Source organism: Acinonyx jubatus, chromosome A3 (assembly GCF_027475565.1).
Source record: "Acinonyx jubatus isolate Ajub_Pintada_27869175 chromosome A3, VMU_Ajub_asm_v1.0, whole genome shotgun sequence".
In the NCBI taxonomy this organism is placed as follows: domain Eukaryota; kingdom Metazoa; phylum Chordata; class Mammalia; order Carnivora; family Felidae; genus Acinonyx; species Acinonyx jubatus.
The window spans coordinates 49,369,546-49,383,662 of NC_069388.1; the positions used below are offsets into that span (position 1 = coordinate 49,369,546).

Below are 14,117 nucleotides of genomic sequence, written 5' to 3' on the forward strand. Positions count from 1 at the left end.
ATTAAAAGAAACAAAAGTCTGATCCTAAAGTCTATGGGCTTAGAACAGACACATGAAATAAAGAGAATAAGTAGAAGAAAAGAAAAGCCATTTACAGGAACCCAGGTACTACTTTGCATCAAACAACTATGTTACTCTGGAGAAAATGAAATTTGATGAAATCTATTTTCCTCATCTTTATAATAATTTTCACATTTGTGATACTTTATGAATGATGTCATTTTGTCTGATGTATAATTATATATTCTTTATCATAAAATAAAATTGTCTTTTGTTTCATTATTACATTAAAACATAATTTTCCTCAATAGTTACAAACAGAGAGGGAGGAAGGCAAACCATAAGAGAGTCTTAAATACAGAGAACTAACTGAGGGTTGATGCGGGGAGGGAGGTGGAGAGTGGGGAAATGGGTGGTAGGCATTGAGGAGGGCACTTGTTTGGATGAGCACTGAGTGTTGTATGTAAGCGGTGAATCACAGGAATCTATCCCCCAAACCAAGAGCACACTGTATTTAGCCAACTTGACACAAATTATATTTAAAAAAATAATAATAATCTTCCTCAAAAAAAAAAAAAAGAAATCTGTAAGACCTGCATCAGTAAATTCCTGAAAGACAAACACAAAAGACTTTAACAAATGGAAAGACATACCATGTTATTGCATAAGGAGGCTGACTATTTAGTATCTAGTCTCCTTCATCTACACATTTAATGTTTACCTAATAAAAATACCAATGGGGGTATTTTGGGGGTATAAACAAGTTAATTCTGAGGTTCATATATACAAGCAGAATAGCCAGGATATTTCTGAAAAGGAAGAAGAGTAAGAGAGGACTAGCCTTATGAAATATTAAAACAGTTATAAAGCTGTAGTAATTTAAACAAGGTAATACTAGTGAAAGTCTAGAGAAAAAGAGTCACTGAACAAAAATAGAACAGAAAATGCCTAAAAAATAGTTCAAAATATATACAGCATATCTAGCATATGATAAAAGTGATATTGTATATCAAAGGACAAAACAATTTATCAAGAAAGTGCTGTCAAAAAAACTGATTAGCTATATATAAGAAAATAAATTTGGATACTTATCTCATTCTTTTTAGCAAAGTAAATTCCAGAAGAACCAGAAATTTAAACCAAGAAAAACTCAATCTGTAAAAGAACTAGAATAAAATATAAATTCTGCATCATTCTTATAAGAGTGGGAAGTTTAACTACATGAAAGTTAAAATTTCTAAGAGGCAAAGAATGAAGTCAAAAGAGGAGCGCCTGGGTAGCTCAGTCGGTTAAGCATGCAACTCTTGATTTCACAACTCACGGTTATGAGATACAGCTCCATGTTGGGCTCTGTGTGCAGCCTGCTTGGGATTCTCTCTCCACTCTCTCTCTACCCCTCCCCCTGATCACATGCATACGTTCTCTCTCTCAAAATAAATACACATTTAAAATTAAAAAGAATAAAGTCAGAAGATAAATGGCAAACTAAAACAATTCTAATGCAAACAACAGACAAAAGGCTAATTTTCTTGGAGCCTAGGTGGGGTTCAGTGCATTGGGCTCCACACTAACAGTTGGGGGCCTACTTGGGATTCTCTCCCACTCTCTGCCCCTCCCCTGCTCACTCGCACAGGCTGTCTCTCAAAATAAATAAACTTAAAAAAAAAGGGCTAATTTACTAAATAAAGAGCTCCTAAAATCAATAATGAACAAGATTTATACCCTAAGTAACCTAGCAAAGGATCTAGATTACTTACAAATACAACAAACAGTTAGGAGATACTTAACAATATTTACCAAAAGAGACAAGGAGACATGACTTTTCACTTATCAGATTGTATATTACTTTGTATATTACCACAGACTAAGTGCCTTAAGACAAATGAAATTTAGGGACACCTGGGTTGCTCAGTCAGTTAAGAGGCCGACTTCAGCTCAGGTCATGATCTCACGGTTTGTGGGTTTGAGCCCCACGTCGGGCTTTGTGCTGACAGCTCAGACCCTGGAGCCTGTTTTGGATTCTGTGTCTCCCTCTCTCTCTGCCCTTCCCCAGCTCACACTCTGTCTCTGTCTCTCTCAAATAAAACAAAAAACATTTTAAAAAATAAAAAATAAATGAAATTTATTTTCCCACAGTTCTGGAGGCTGGACATCCAAGCTCAAGATAACAGCAGGGTTGGTTCCTTCTAAGGACTCTCTCTTTGGGGCTTGCAGATAGCCTTCTTCTCCCTGTATTCTAATATGGTCTTCCCTCTATGTGTGTCTGTGTCCTTAACTCCTTTTCTTGTAAGGACACTAGTCATACTGTCTTAGAGCCCAATACATGACCTTATTTTAACTTCATTAGTTCAGTGGGGCTTCAACATATGAATTGGCACACTGTTGAAAATAGAACTCTAGGCTGTGCTGATGGAAATATAAACTGGGGCAGCCTCTACAGACAGCAGTTTATCAGTATAAAATTTAACATATATTTCATCAAAGAAGATACATGAATGGACAAAAAGCACATGAAAAGATGCTCAAGTCAAGATCTTTAGTCATTACGGAAATGAAAATGAAAATGACACTGAGATATAATAACCACTTTCTACCCACCAGAATGCCTACACTCACAAAGACAGAAAATAAGCACTAGAGAGGATGTGCAGAAATTGGATCCCTCATACATTGCTAAGAGGTATCTAAAATGGAGCAGCTACTTTGGAAGATCATTTGGCAATCCTGCAGAAGGTTAAACATAGAGTTACTATACGACTCAGCAATTCTACTCCTAGATACATACACAAGAGAAAATGAAAACATACATCTAGACAAAAACTTGCACATGAATGTTCACAGCAGCATTATTCCTAAGAGCAAACTGATGGAACTAACCCAAGTGTTGAATCATCAACTGATGGATGGTAAACAAAACAAAGTACACCCACCAGCAGAATTCATCAGCAGTCAAAAAGAATGAAGTCCTGATACATGCTACAACATAGATGAACCTCAAAATCATTATGCTAAGTGAAAAAGCCAGATCCAAAAGACCACAGATTATATGATTCATTCAGATAAAATGTCCAGAATAAGCAATTCTATAGGGACAGAAAGAAGACTAGTCTAGGCCTATAGGACATAAGGAGTCGGTATGAGGAGAATGGGGAATTACTGCTAGAGACACAGGGTTTATTTTTGGGGTGATGTAAATGTTTGAAAATTTGATTATGACAATAATTGTGCAATCCCATAAAGAATACACTTTAAATGAGTGAACCTTACGGAATTCTCTAACAATAAAGCTATTGAAAATTTAAAATAACAGGCAAATATCTCATAAAATATACAGAACCAAAAAGGAAATGCTAATATTCTTATTTTGTAAAGAGTGTTTACAAACCACTACATTTTAAAAACAGGCAAAGGATGACAGGTTATTTTAAAAAGAATACAAGTTATGGGGCACCTGGGTGGCTCAGTCGGTTAAGCATCTGACCAGCTCAGGTCATGATCTCACTGTTGTGAGTTCAAGCCCTGCATCGGGCTCTGTGCTGACAGCTCAGAGCCTGGAGCCTGCTTTTGATTCTGTGTCTCCCTCTCTCTCTGCCCCTTCCCTGCTTGAGCTCTGTCTCTCTCTCTCGCTCTGCCTCAAAAATAAAGAAACATTAAAAACAAATTTTTTTCAATATATGAAATTTATTGTCAAATTGGTTTCCATACAACACCCAGTGCTCATCCCAAAAGGTGCCCTCCTCAATACCCATCACCCACCCTCCCCTCCCTCCCACCCCCCATCAACCCTCAGTTTGTTCTCAGTTTTTAAAGTTTCTTATGCTTTGGCTCTCTCCCACTCTAACCTCTTTTTTTTTTTCCTTCCCCTCCCCCATGGGTTTCTGTTAAGTTTCTCAGGATCCACATAAGAGTGAAAATATATGGTATCTGTCTTTCTCTCTAAGGCTTATTTCACTTAGCATCACACTCTCCAGTTCCATCCACCTTGCTACAAAAGGCCAGATTTCGTTCTTTCTCATTGCCACGTAGTACTCCATTGTGTATATAAACCACAATTGCTTTATCCATTCATCAGTTGATGGACATTTAGGCTCTTTCCATAATTTGGCTATTGTTGAGAGTGCTGCTGTAAACATTGGGGTACAAGTGCCCCTATGCATCAGTACTCCTGTATCCCTTGGGTAAATTCCTAGCAGTGCTATTGCTGGGTCATAGGGTAGGTCTATTTTTAATTTTCTGAGGAACCTCCACACTGTTTTCCAGAGTGGCTTCACCAATTTGCATTCCCATCAACAGTGCAAGAGGGTATCCGTTTGTCCACATCCTCTCCAGCATCTATAGTCTCCTGATTTGTTCATTTTGGCCACTCTGACTGGCGTGAGGTGGTATCTGAGTGTGGTTTTGATTTGTATTTCCTTGATGAGGAGCGACATTGAGCATCTTTTCATGTGCCTGTTGGCCATCCGGATGTCTTCTTTAGAGAAGTGTCTATTCATGTTTTCTGCCCATTTCTTCACTGGGTTATTTGTTTTCGGGTGTGGAGTTTGGTGAGCTCTTTATAGATTTTGGATACTAGCCCTTTGTCTGATATGTCATTTGCAAATATCTTTTCCCATTCTGCTGGTTGCCTTTTAGTTTTGTTGGTTGTTTCCTTTGCTGTGCAGAAGCTTTTTATCTTCATAAGGTCCCAATAGTTCATTTTTGCTTTTAATTCCCTTGCCTTTGGGGATGTGTCGAGTAAGAGATTGCTACGGCTGAGGTCAGAGAGGTCTTTTCCTGCTTTCTCCTCTAGGATTTTGATGGTTTCCTGTCTCACATTCAGGTCCTTTATCCATTTTGAGTTTATTTTTGTGAATGGTGTGAGAAAGTGGTCTAGTTTCAACCTTCTGCATGTTGCTGTCCAGTTCTCCCAGCACCATTTGCTAAAGAGACTGTCTTTTTTCCATTGGATGTTCTTTCCTGCTTTGTCAAAGATGAGTTGGCCATACGTTTGTGGGTCTAGTTCTGGGGTTTCTATTCTATTCCATTGGTCTATGTGTCTGTTTTTGTGCCAATACCATGCTGTCTTGATGATGACAGCTTTGTAGTAGAGGCTAAAGTCTGGGATTGTGATGCCTCTGCTTTGGTCTTCTTCCTCAAAATTACTTTGGCTATTCGGGGCCTTTTGTGGTTCCATATGAATTTTAGGATTGCTTGTTCTAGTTTCGAGAAGAATGCTGGTATAATTTTGATTGGGATTGCATTGAATGTGTAGACAGCTTTGGGTAGTATTGACATTTTGACAATATTTATTCTTCCAATCCATGAGCACGGAATGTTTTTCCATTTCTTTATATCTTCTTCAATTTCCTTCATAAGCTTTCTATAGTTTTCAGCATACAGATCTTTTACAGCTTTGGTTAGATTTATTCCTAGGTATTTCATGCTTCTTGGTGCAATTGTGAATGGGATCAGTTTATTTGTCTTTCTGTTGCTTCATTGTTAGTGTATAAGAATGCAACTGATTTCTGTACATTGATTTTGTATCCTGCAACTTTGCTGAATTCATGTATCAGTTCTAGCAGACTATTGGTGGAGTCTATCGGATTTTCCATGTATAGTATCATGTCATCTGCAAAAAGTGAAAGCTTGACTTCATCTTTGCCAATGTTGATGCCTTTGATTTCCTTTTGTTGTCTGATTGCTGATGCTAGAACTTCCAACACTATGTGAAACAACAGCGGTGAGAGTGGGCATCCCTGTCGTGTTCCTGATCTCAGGGAAAAAGCTGTCAGTTTTTCCCCATTGAGGATGATGTTAGCTGTGGGCTTTTCATAAATGGCTTTTATGATGTTTAAGTATATTCCTTCTATCCCGACTTTCTCAAGGGTTTTTATTAAGAAAGGGTGCTGAATTTTGTCAAAGGCCTTTTCTGCATCGATTGACAGGATCATATGGCTCTTATCTTTTCTTTTATTAATGTGATGTATCACGTTGATTGATTTGCGAATGTTGAACCAGCCCTGCAGCCCAGGAATGAATCCCACTTGCTCATGGTGAATAATTCTTTTTATATGCTGTTGAATTCGATTTGCTAGTATCTTACTGAGAATTTTTGCATCCATATTCATCAGGGACATTGGCCTGTAGTTCTCTTTTTTTACTGGGTCTCTGTCCGGTTTAGGAATCAAAGTAATACTGGCTTCATAGAATGAGTCTGGAAGTTTTCCTTCCCTTTCTACTTTTTGGAATAGCTTGAGAAGGATAGGTATTATTTCTGCTTTAAACGTCTGGTAGAACTCCCCTGGGAAGCCATCTGGTCCTGGACTCTTATTTGTTGGGAGATTTTTGATGACCGATTCAATTTCTTCGCTGGTTATGGGTCTGTTCAAGCTTTCTATTTCCTCCTGATTGAGTTTTGGAAGCGTGTGCGTGTTTAGGAATTTGTCCATTTCTTCCAGGTTGTCCAATTTGTTGGCATATAATTTTTCATAGTATTCCCTGATAATTGTTTGTATCTCTGAGGGATTGGTTGTAATAATTCCATTTTCAATCATGATTTTATCTATTTGGGTCATCTCCCTTTTCTTTTTGAGAAGCCTGGCTAGAGGTTTATCAATTTTGTTTTTGTTTTTTTTTTTTCAAAAAAGCAACTCTTGGGTTCGTTGATCTGCTCTACAGTTTTTTTAGATTCTATATTGTTTATTTCTGCTCTGATCTTTATTATTTCTCTTCTTCTGCTGGGTTTAGGCTGCCTTTGCTGTTCTGCTTCTATTTCCTTTAGGTGTGCTGTTAGATTTTGTATTTGGGATTTTTCTTTTTCTTGAGATAGGCCTGGATTGCAATGTATTTTCCTCTCAGGACTGCCTTCGCAGTCCTCTCAGGACTGCCAAACTCCCAAAGCGTTTGGATTGTTGTATTTTCCTTTTCATTTGTTTCCATATATTTTTTAGTTTCTTCTCTAATTGCCTGGTTGACCCATTCATTCTTTAGTAGGGTGTTCTTTAACCTCCATGCTTTTGGAGGTTTTCCAGACTTTTCCTGTGGTTGATTTCAAGCTTCATAGCATTGTGGTCTGAAAGTATGCATAGTATAATTTCAATTCTTGTATACTTATGAAAGGCTGTTTTGTGACCCAGTATGTGATCTATCTTGGAGAATGTTCCATGTGCACTCGAGAAGAAAATATATTCTGTTGCTTTGGGATGCAGAGTGCTAAATATATCTGTCAAGTCCATCTGATCCAATGTATCATTCAGGGCCCTTGTTTCTTTATTACCGTGTGTCTAGATGATCTATCCATTTCTTTAAGTGGAGTGTTAAAGTCCCCTGCAATTACCACATTCTTATCAATAAGGTTGTTTATGTTTATGAGTAATTATTTTATATATTTGGGGGCTCCCGTATTCGGCGGATAGACATTTAATACTGTTGGCTCTTCCTGATGGATAGACCCTGTAATGATTATATAATGCCCTTCTTCATCTCTTGTTACAGTCTTTAATTTAAAGTCTAGTTTGTCTGATATAAGTATGGCTACTCCAGCTTTCTTTTGGCTTCCAGTAGCATGATAAATAGTTCTCCATCCCCTCACTCTCAATCTAAAGGTGTCCTCAGGTCTAAAATGAATCTCTTGTAGACAGCAAATAGATGGGTCTTGTTTTTTTTATCCATTCTGATACCCTATGTCTTTGGGTTGGTGCATTTAGTCCATTTACATTCAGTGTTATTATAGAAAGATACGGGTTTAGAGTCATTGTGATGTCTGTATGTTTTATGCTTGTAGCGATGTCTCTGGTACTTTGTCTCACAGGATTCCCTTTAGGATCTCTTGTAGACCTGGTTTAGTGGTGACGAATTCCTTCAGTTTTTGTTTGTTTGGGAAAACCTTTATCTCTCTTTCTATTCTAAATGACAGACTTGCTGGATAAAGGATTCTCGGCTGCATATTTTACTGTTCATCACATTGAAGATCTCCTGCCATGCCTTTCTGGCCTGCCAAGTTTCAAAAGAGAGGTCAGTCACGAGTCTTATAGGTCTCCCTTTATATGTGAAGGCATGTTTATCCCTTGCTGCTTTCATAATTTTCTCTTATACTTGTATTTTGCCAGTTTCACTATATATCGTGCAGAAGATCGATTCAAGTTACGTCCGAAGGGAGTTCTCTGTGCCTCTTGGATTTCAATGCCTTTTTCCTTCCCCACTTCAGGGAAGTTCTCAGCTATTATTTCTTCAAGTACCCCTTCAGCACCTTTTCCTCTCTCTTCCTCCTCTGGGATACCAATTATGCGTATATTATTTCTTTTTAGTGTATCACTTAGTTCTCTAATTTTCCCCTCATACTCCTGGATTTTTTTATCTCTCTTTTTCTCAGCTCCTCTTTTTCCATAATTTTATCTTCTAGTTCACCTATTCTCTCCTCTGCCTCTTCAATCCAAGCCGTGGTCATTTCCATTTTATTTTGCATGTCGTTTAAAGCGTTTTTCAGCTCCTCCTGACTGTTCCTTAGTCCCTTGATCTCTGTAGCAAGAGATTCTCTGCTGTCCTCTATACTGTTTTCAAGCCCAGCGATTAATTTTATGACTATTATTCTAAATTCACTTTCTGTTATATTATTTAAATCCTTTTTGATCAGTTCATTAGCTGTTGTTATATCCTGGAGATTCTTTTGAGGGGAATTCTTCCGTTTGGTCATTTTGGATATTCCCTGGAGAGGTGTGGACCTGCAGGGCACTTCCCCTGTGCTGTGGTGTATAACTGGAGTTGGTGGGTGGGGCCGCAGTCAGATCTGATGTCTGCCCCCAGCCCACCGCTGGGGCCACAGTCAGACTGGTGTGTGCCTTCTCTTCCCCTCTCCTAGGGGTGGGATTCACTGTGGGGTGGTGGGGCCCGTCTGGGCTACTTGCACACTGCCAGGCTTGTGGTGCTGGGGATCTGTCGTATTAGCTGGGGTGGGTAGGCAAGGTGCACAGGGGCAGGAGGGGCAGGCTTAGCTCGCTTCTCCTTAGGTGATCCACTTCAGGAGGGGCCCTGTGGCAGCAGGTGTTAAGCAAGTTCCCTGGCAGGAACTGGTTCCCTTTGGGATTTTGGCTGGGGGATGGGTGAGGGAGATGGTGCTGGTGAGCGCCTTTGTTCCCCGCCAAACTGAGCTCTGTCGTCCTGGGGCTCAGCAACTCTCCCTCCCTTTGTCCTCCAGCCTTCCCGCTTTCCGAGCAGAGCTGTTAACTTATGACCTCCCAGATGCTAAGTCCCACTTGCTGTCGGAACACACTCCAACCAGCCCCTCTGCTTTTGCAAGCCAGACTCGGGGGCTCTGCTTGGCCGGCGAGCCGCCCCTCCGCCCCAGCTCCCTCCCGCCAGTCCGTGGAGCGCGCACCGCCTCGCCGCCCTTCCTACCCTCTTCCGTGGGCCTCTCGTCTGCGCTTGGCTCCAGAGACTCCGTTCTGCTAATCCTCTGGCGGTTTTCTGGGTTATTTAGGCAGGTGTAGGAGGAATCTAAGTGATCAGCAGGATGCGCGGTGAGCCCAGCATCCTCCTATGTCGCCACCTTCCCAAAATCCCCTAAAAAATTTTTTTAAATACAAGTAATAAACATCCTTAAAATGTCTATACTACCCAAAGCAATCCACACATTTAATGCAATTTCTATCAAAATTTTTCACAGACCATTTTTCACAGAGCAAGAACAAACAATCATAAAATTTGTATGGAACCACAAAAGACTCTGAATATCCAAAGCAATCCTGAAAAATAAAAACAAACTGAAAGCATCAAGATTCCAGATTTCAAGCTATATTACAAAGCTGTAGTTATCAAGATAGTATGGTACTGGCACAAAAACAGACATACATCAATGGAACAAAACAGAAAGCCCAGAAATGAACTCACAACTATATGGTCAACTCATCTTCGGCAAAACAGGAAAGAATATCTAATGGAAAAAAGACAGTCTCTTTAACAAATGGTGTTGGGAAACTGAATGGTGACATGCAAAAGAATGAACCTGGGCCACTTTCTTACACCAGACACAAAAAATAAACTCAAAAGGGATGAAAGACCTAGATGTGAGACAGGAAACCAGCAAAGTCTTAGAGAAGAACACAGGCAGCAACCTCTTTGACCTCAGACAGAGCAACTTCTTGTGAGACATGTCGCCAGAGGCTAGGGAAACAAAAGCAAAAATGAACTACTGAGATCTCATCAAGATAAAAAGCTTCTGCACAGTGAAGGAAGCCATCAACAGAACTCAAAGGCATGGGAATAGAAGAAGATATTTGCAAATGACATACCTGAAAAAGGTATCCAAAATCTATAAAGAACTTATCAAACTCAACACCCAAAAAACAAATAACCTAAAGAAATGGGCAGAAGATATGAATAGACACTTTTCCAAAGAAGATGTCCAATGGCTAATAGACACATGAAAAGATGCTCAACATCACTCATCATCAGGGAAATGCATATCAAAACCATGAGGAGATAGCAACACACATCTGTCAGAATGGCTAAAATGAACAACACAAGAAACAATAGGTATTGGTGAAGATGCGGAGAAAGGGGAACCTTCTTGCACTATTGGTGAGAATGTAAACTGGTACAGCCACTCTGGAGAACAGTATGGAGGTTCCTCAAGAAACTAAAAATAGAACTACCCTAAGATCCAGCAATATCACTATAAGGTATGCACCCAAAGGATACAAAAATACAGATTTGAAGGGGTATATTCACCCTAATGTTTACAGCAGCATTATCAACAATAGCCAGACTATGGAGACAGAACAAATGTCCACTGACTAATGAATGCATAAAGAAGATACGGGGTGTGTGTGGGTGTGTGTGGGTGTGTGTGTGTGGGTGTGTGTGTGTGTGTGTGTGTGTGTGTGTGTGATGGAATATTACTCAGCCATCAAAAAAAGAATGAAATCTTGGGGTGCCTGGGTGGCTCAGTCAGTTAAGTGTCACGTCATGATTTCACAGCTCATGAGTTTGAGCCCCACATCAGGCTCTGTGCTGACAGCTCAGAGGCTGAAGGCTGCTTCAGATTCTGTGTCTCCGTCTCTCTCTGCCCCTTCCCTGCTCTCTCTCTCTCTCTCTCTCAAAAATAAACATTACAAAAAAAATTTTTTTAAAAGAATGAAATCTTGCCATTTGCAACGATGTGGATGGAGCTAGAGTATATCATGCTAAGCAAAATAATTCAGAGAAAGACAAAAACCATATGATTTCACTCATATATGGAATTTAAGAAACAAAACAGATGAACATATGGGAAGAGGGGAAAAGAGAGAGAGAGGGAAACAAACCATAAGAGTCTTAAAGAGAGAGAACAAATTGAATGTTGATGGAGGGAGATGGGTGGGGGATAGGCTAGGTGGGTGATGGGTACTTAAGGATGGTACTTGTGTGATGAGCTTTGGGTGTTGTATGTAAGTGATGAATCACTAACTTGTACTCCTGAAGCCAATATTGTACTGTATGTTAACAATTAGAATTTGAATAAAAATTTGAGAACAAAAAGAAAAAACAAAATAAAATAAAATCGATACAAGTACCCAAAACAGGAAAATAATGCTCATCACTAATAATCAGTGTTACTTCCCCATGATGTCCTCATTGACCCCTTGGAGCAAAAATCTGCTCCTTGTTCTGTGATCCCATAGCACTGCATACACCACTGTGATGGAAAACTACATGTTTATGCATCTCTCTCCCTGGTCTGTGTACTCTTCTCAGGGAAAGCAAGGACCATATCTTGTTCATTTGTACACTTTCAGTTCAGCTGCCAAACCCTGTGTTTTGCAAATATCCATGAACACATGTATGCAAACTCCTTTTACATTCTTAAACTGAAAACTGATGTAAGGTTTTAAGAGGGTGCTTTAAACAGTCATCAATATTTCCATGTGATCGCAGCCTCTCCTTTTTTTAAAAAATATTTTTTAATGTTTATTCATTTTAGAGAGAGAGAGAGAGAGAGGGAGAGAGAGAGAGATGGAGTATAAGCAGGTGAGGGGCAGAGAGAGGGAGACAAAGAATCCAAAGCAGGCTCCAAGCTGTCAGCATAAAGCCTGATGTGGGCTCGAATCATGAGATCACGACTTGAGCCAAAGTCGGACACTTAGCCGACTGAGCTACCCAGGCGCCTTTTCACTTAAAGTTTTCACCAGTCTTGGATTCCATCTTGACTCAAATTGTCTCCTTTCTGCCAACCTCCATAGAGAGAGGGAGGTGGGGAAAAACCTGTGAGTGATTCTTTGATAAGTGTCCCTCTATATTTCAGAAGACTCCTAAGGGTGGAAGTACACCTGCCCCTGGCCTCCCCTGCTGGGTTCCTCTCTCTGACAGGAGCAACTCTCAAGGGTACACTGGCACTATTTCCATCTGGATCCACTCCTGAAGCAGAAACACCCTTCTCTTTTCCCACAGCATTCCTACTTCCTCTCTTCTTAGCTCCTGGCTGACTCTGCCTGCCCCAACCTGGGAGCCGGTTGCCCATATAGCTTTCCTCCTTCTCTTGAGACAAACATCTCAATCCTCCTTTGGGATCACATCCCACCCAGCTAGAGGGCACCTGACCTTGCATGGCCATAGTGCACCCCACAAGCAGGGTATGCTCAGGGACAGCCTTGAGATTCATGCCAGCCCAGAGTGACTTGGACTCAGGAGTTTTGCTACAACTTCTGGGATGGCCAGGCTGGTAGGTCTTGTCATGAAGCAGCTGTGTGGCCTCAGTCAAGGTACTTAAGGTCTCTGGGCCTGGGTTTTCTGAGATCCCAAACAAGGAGGCCAAACTTCATGGCCAAAGGCACCTGCATGCTCTGAAATTCTGGTTCTCTTAGGCTTATTAGCACAATGCGTTCTGGGATCCACTTACCATTGAGTTTCAGAAGAGTCTGGAGAGTGAGGTCATGGGGATGCCAGGCAGTCTGGTTCTAGATGCAACACCACTGGAGGTGATGATCACCCCAAGTCTGCGGGACCATGTTTGATACCAGACATCTAGGAACACATCTTCCACACCCAGAATCAGGCTTTGCCACAGACACTGCCTGTCTGTCTATCTCTGGCCTTGGTCAGCTTGTGCCTGTCTCTAACTAGATTCTCAATCAATGTCTGCAGAGTCACACTTTCTCTCTCCTGCCCCTGCCTGTTGCTGGGAAAACATTTTTCTTTTACAACCACACAAAGATTGGCAGAAACTCATGCACCATTAGAAGCAAATTAATCATGTAACCAGAGGTACTGGAGCATAGTGTGTGGTGGCTAAAGAGGCCCCATCTTAAATGTCATTGGGAAAAACCCACTAATTCTTTGGAGCTCCACAATAGATATTTCCATTCAACTCAGTTTGTGTCATTCTTTCCAAACACACTGATTTATTTTTAAATTTGTCTACATAGGAAAAGTCAAAATTTAGGTCAAATTCAGAACTCAAAGATAATATTTACAAGGTTATATACCTCAGCCTGTGATACACTCACCATATGCAAATATACTTCTGAAAAAGAAAAAATTTTTAGAGCCAAAGATTGCAATAAAGTGGGTTACAAACGAATTGAAGCTTACAGAACAGTGAAAAAGAACATATAAAACATTCAATATAAACCTAACTGCATTCTTGTCTCTCTTCCAAATCCTTTGGCTCACATCACATTTACTTAAAGAAAAAAGGAAACTGTCCCTAACAGGTATAGAAAAGCAAATGTAGGAAGCTATCTCCCTCAAGCCTTTTCTCCTTTCCTCTACTCATGTTAAAAATCTACTGAAAGAGGGCGCTTGGGTGGCCCAGCCGGTTAAGCAACTGATTTTTGATTTCAGCTCAGGTTATGATCTCATGGGTCCTGAGACAGAGCCCCACATTGGGCTTGTGTTGACGGCACAGAGCCCGCTTGGGACTCTCTTTCTCCTCTCTTTCTGCCTTGCCACACTCATGTCCCTGTGCTCACACCCCCGTTCACGCTCTCTTTCTCAAAATAAACGAATAAACTTAAAAAAGAAAGTCTACTGAGAAGTGCCTACATGGCTTAGTCAGTTAAGCACCTGACTCTTGCTCTCGGCTCAGGTCATGATCTCATGGTTTGTGGGATCGGCCCCTGCATTGGGCTCTGCACTGACAACGCATAGCCTACTTGGAATTCTCT

The 14,117-nt window shown here is 40.6% G+C and overlaps 1 protein-coding gene across 1 annotated transcript in view; it reads right to left on the reverse strand.

Moving 5' to 3' along the window:
* NINL (ninein like) overlaps positions 1-14,117 on the reverse strand; it is a 172,583-nt gene that overhangs the window by 124,523 nt on the left and 33,943 nt on the right. The gene's annotated exons all lie outside the window — the stretch shown is intronic.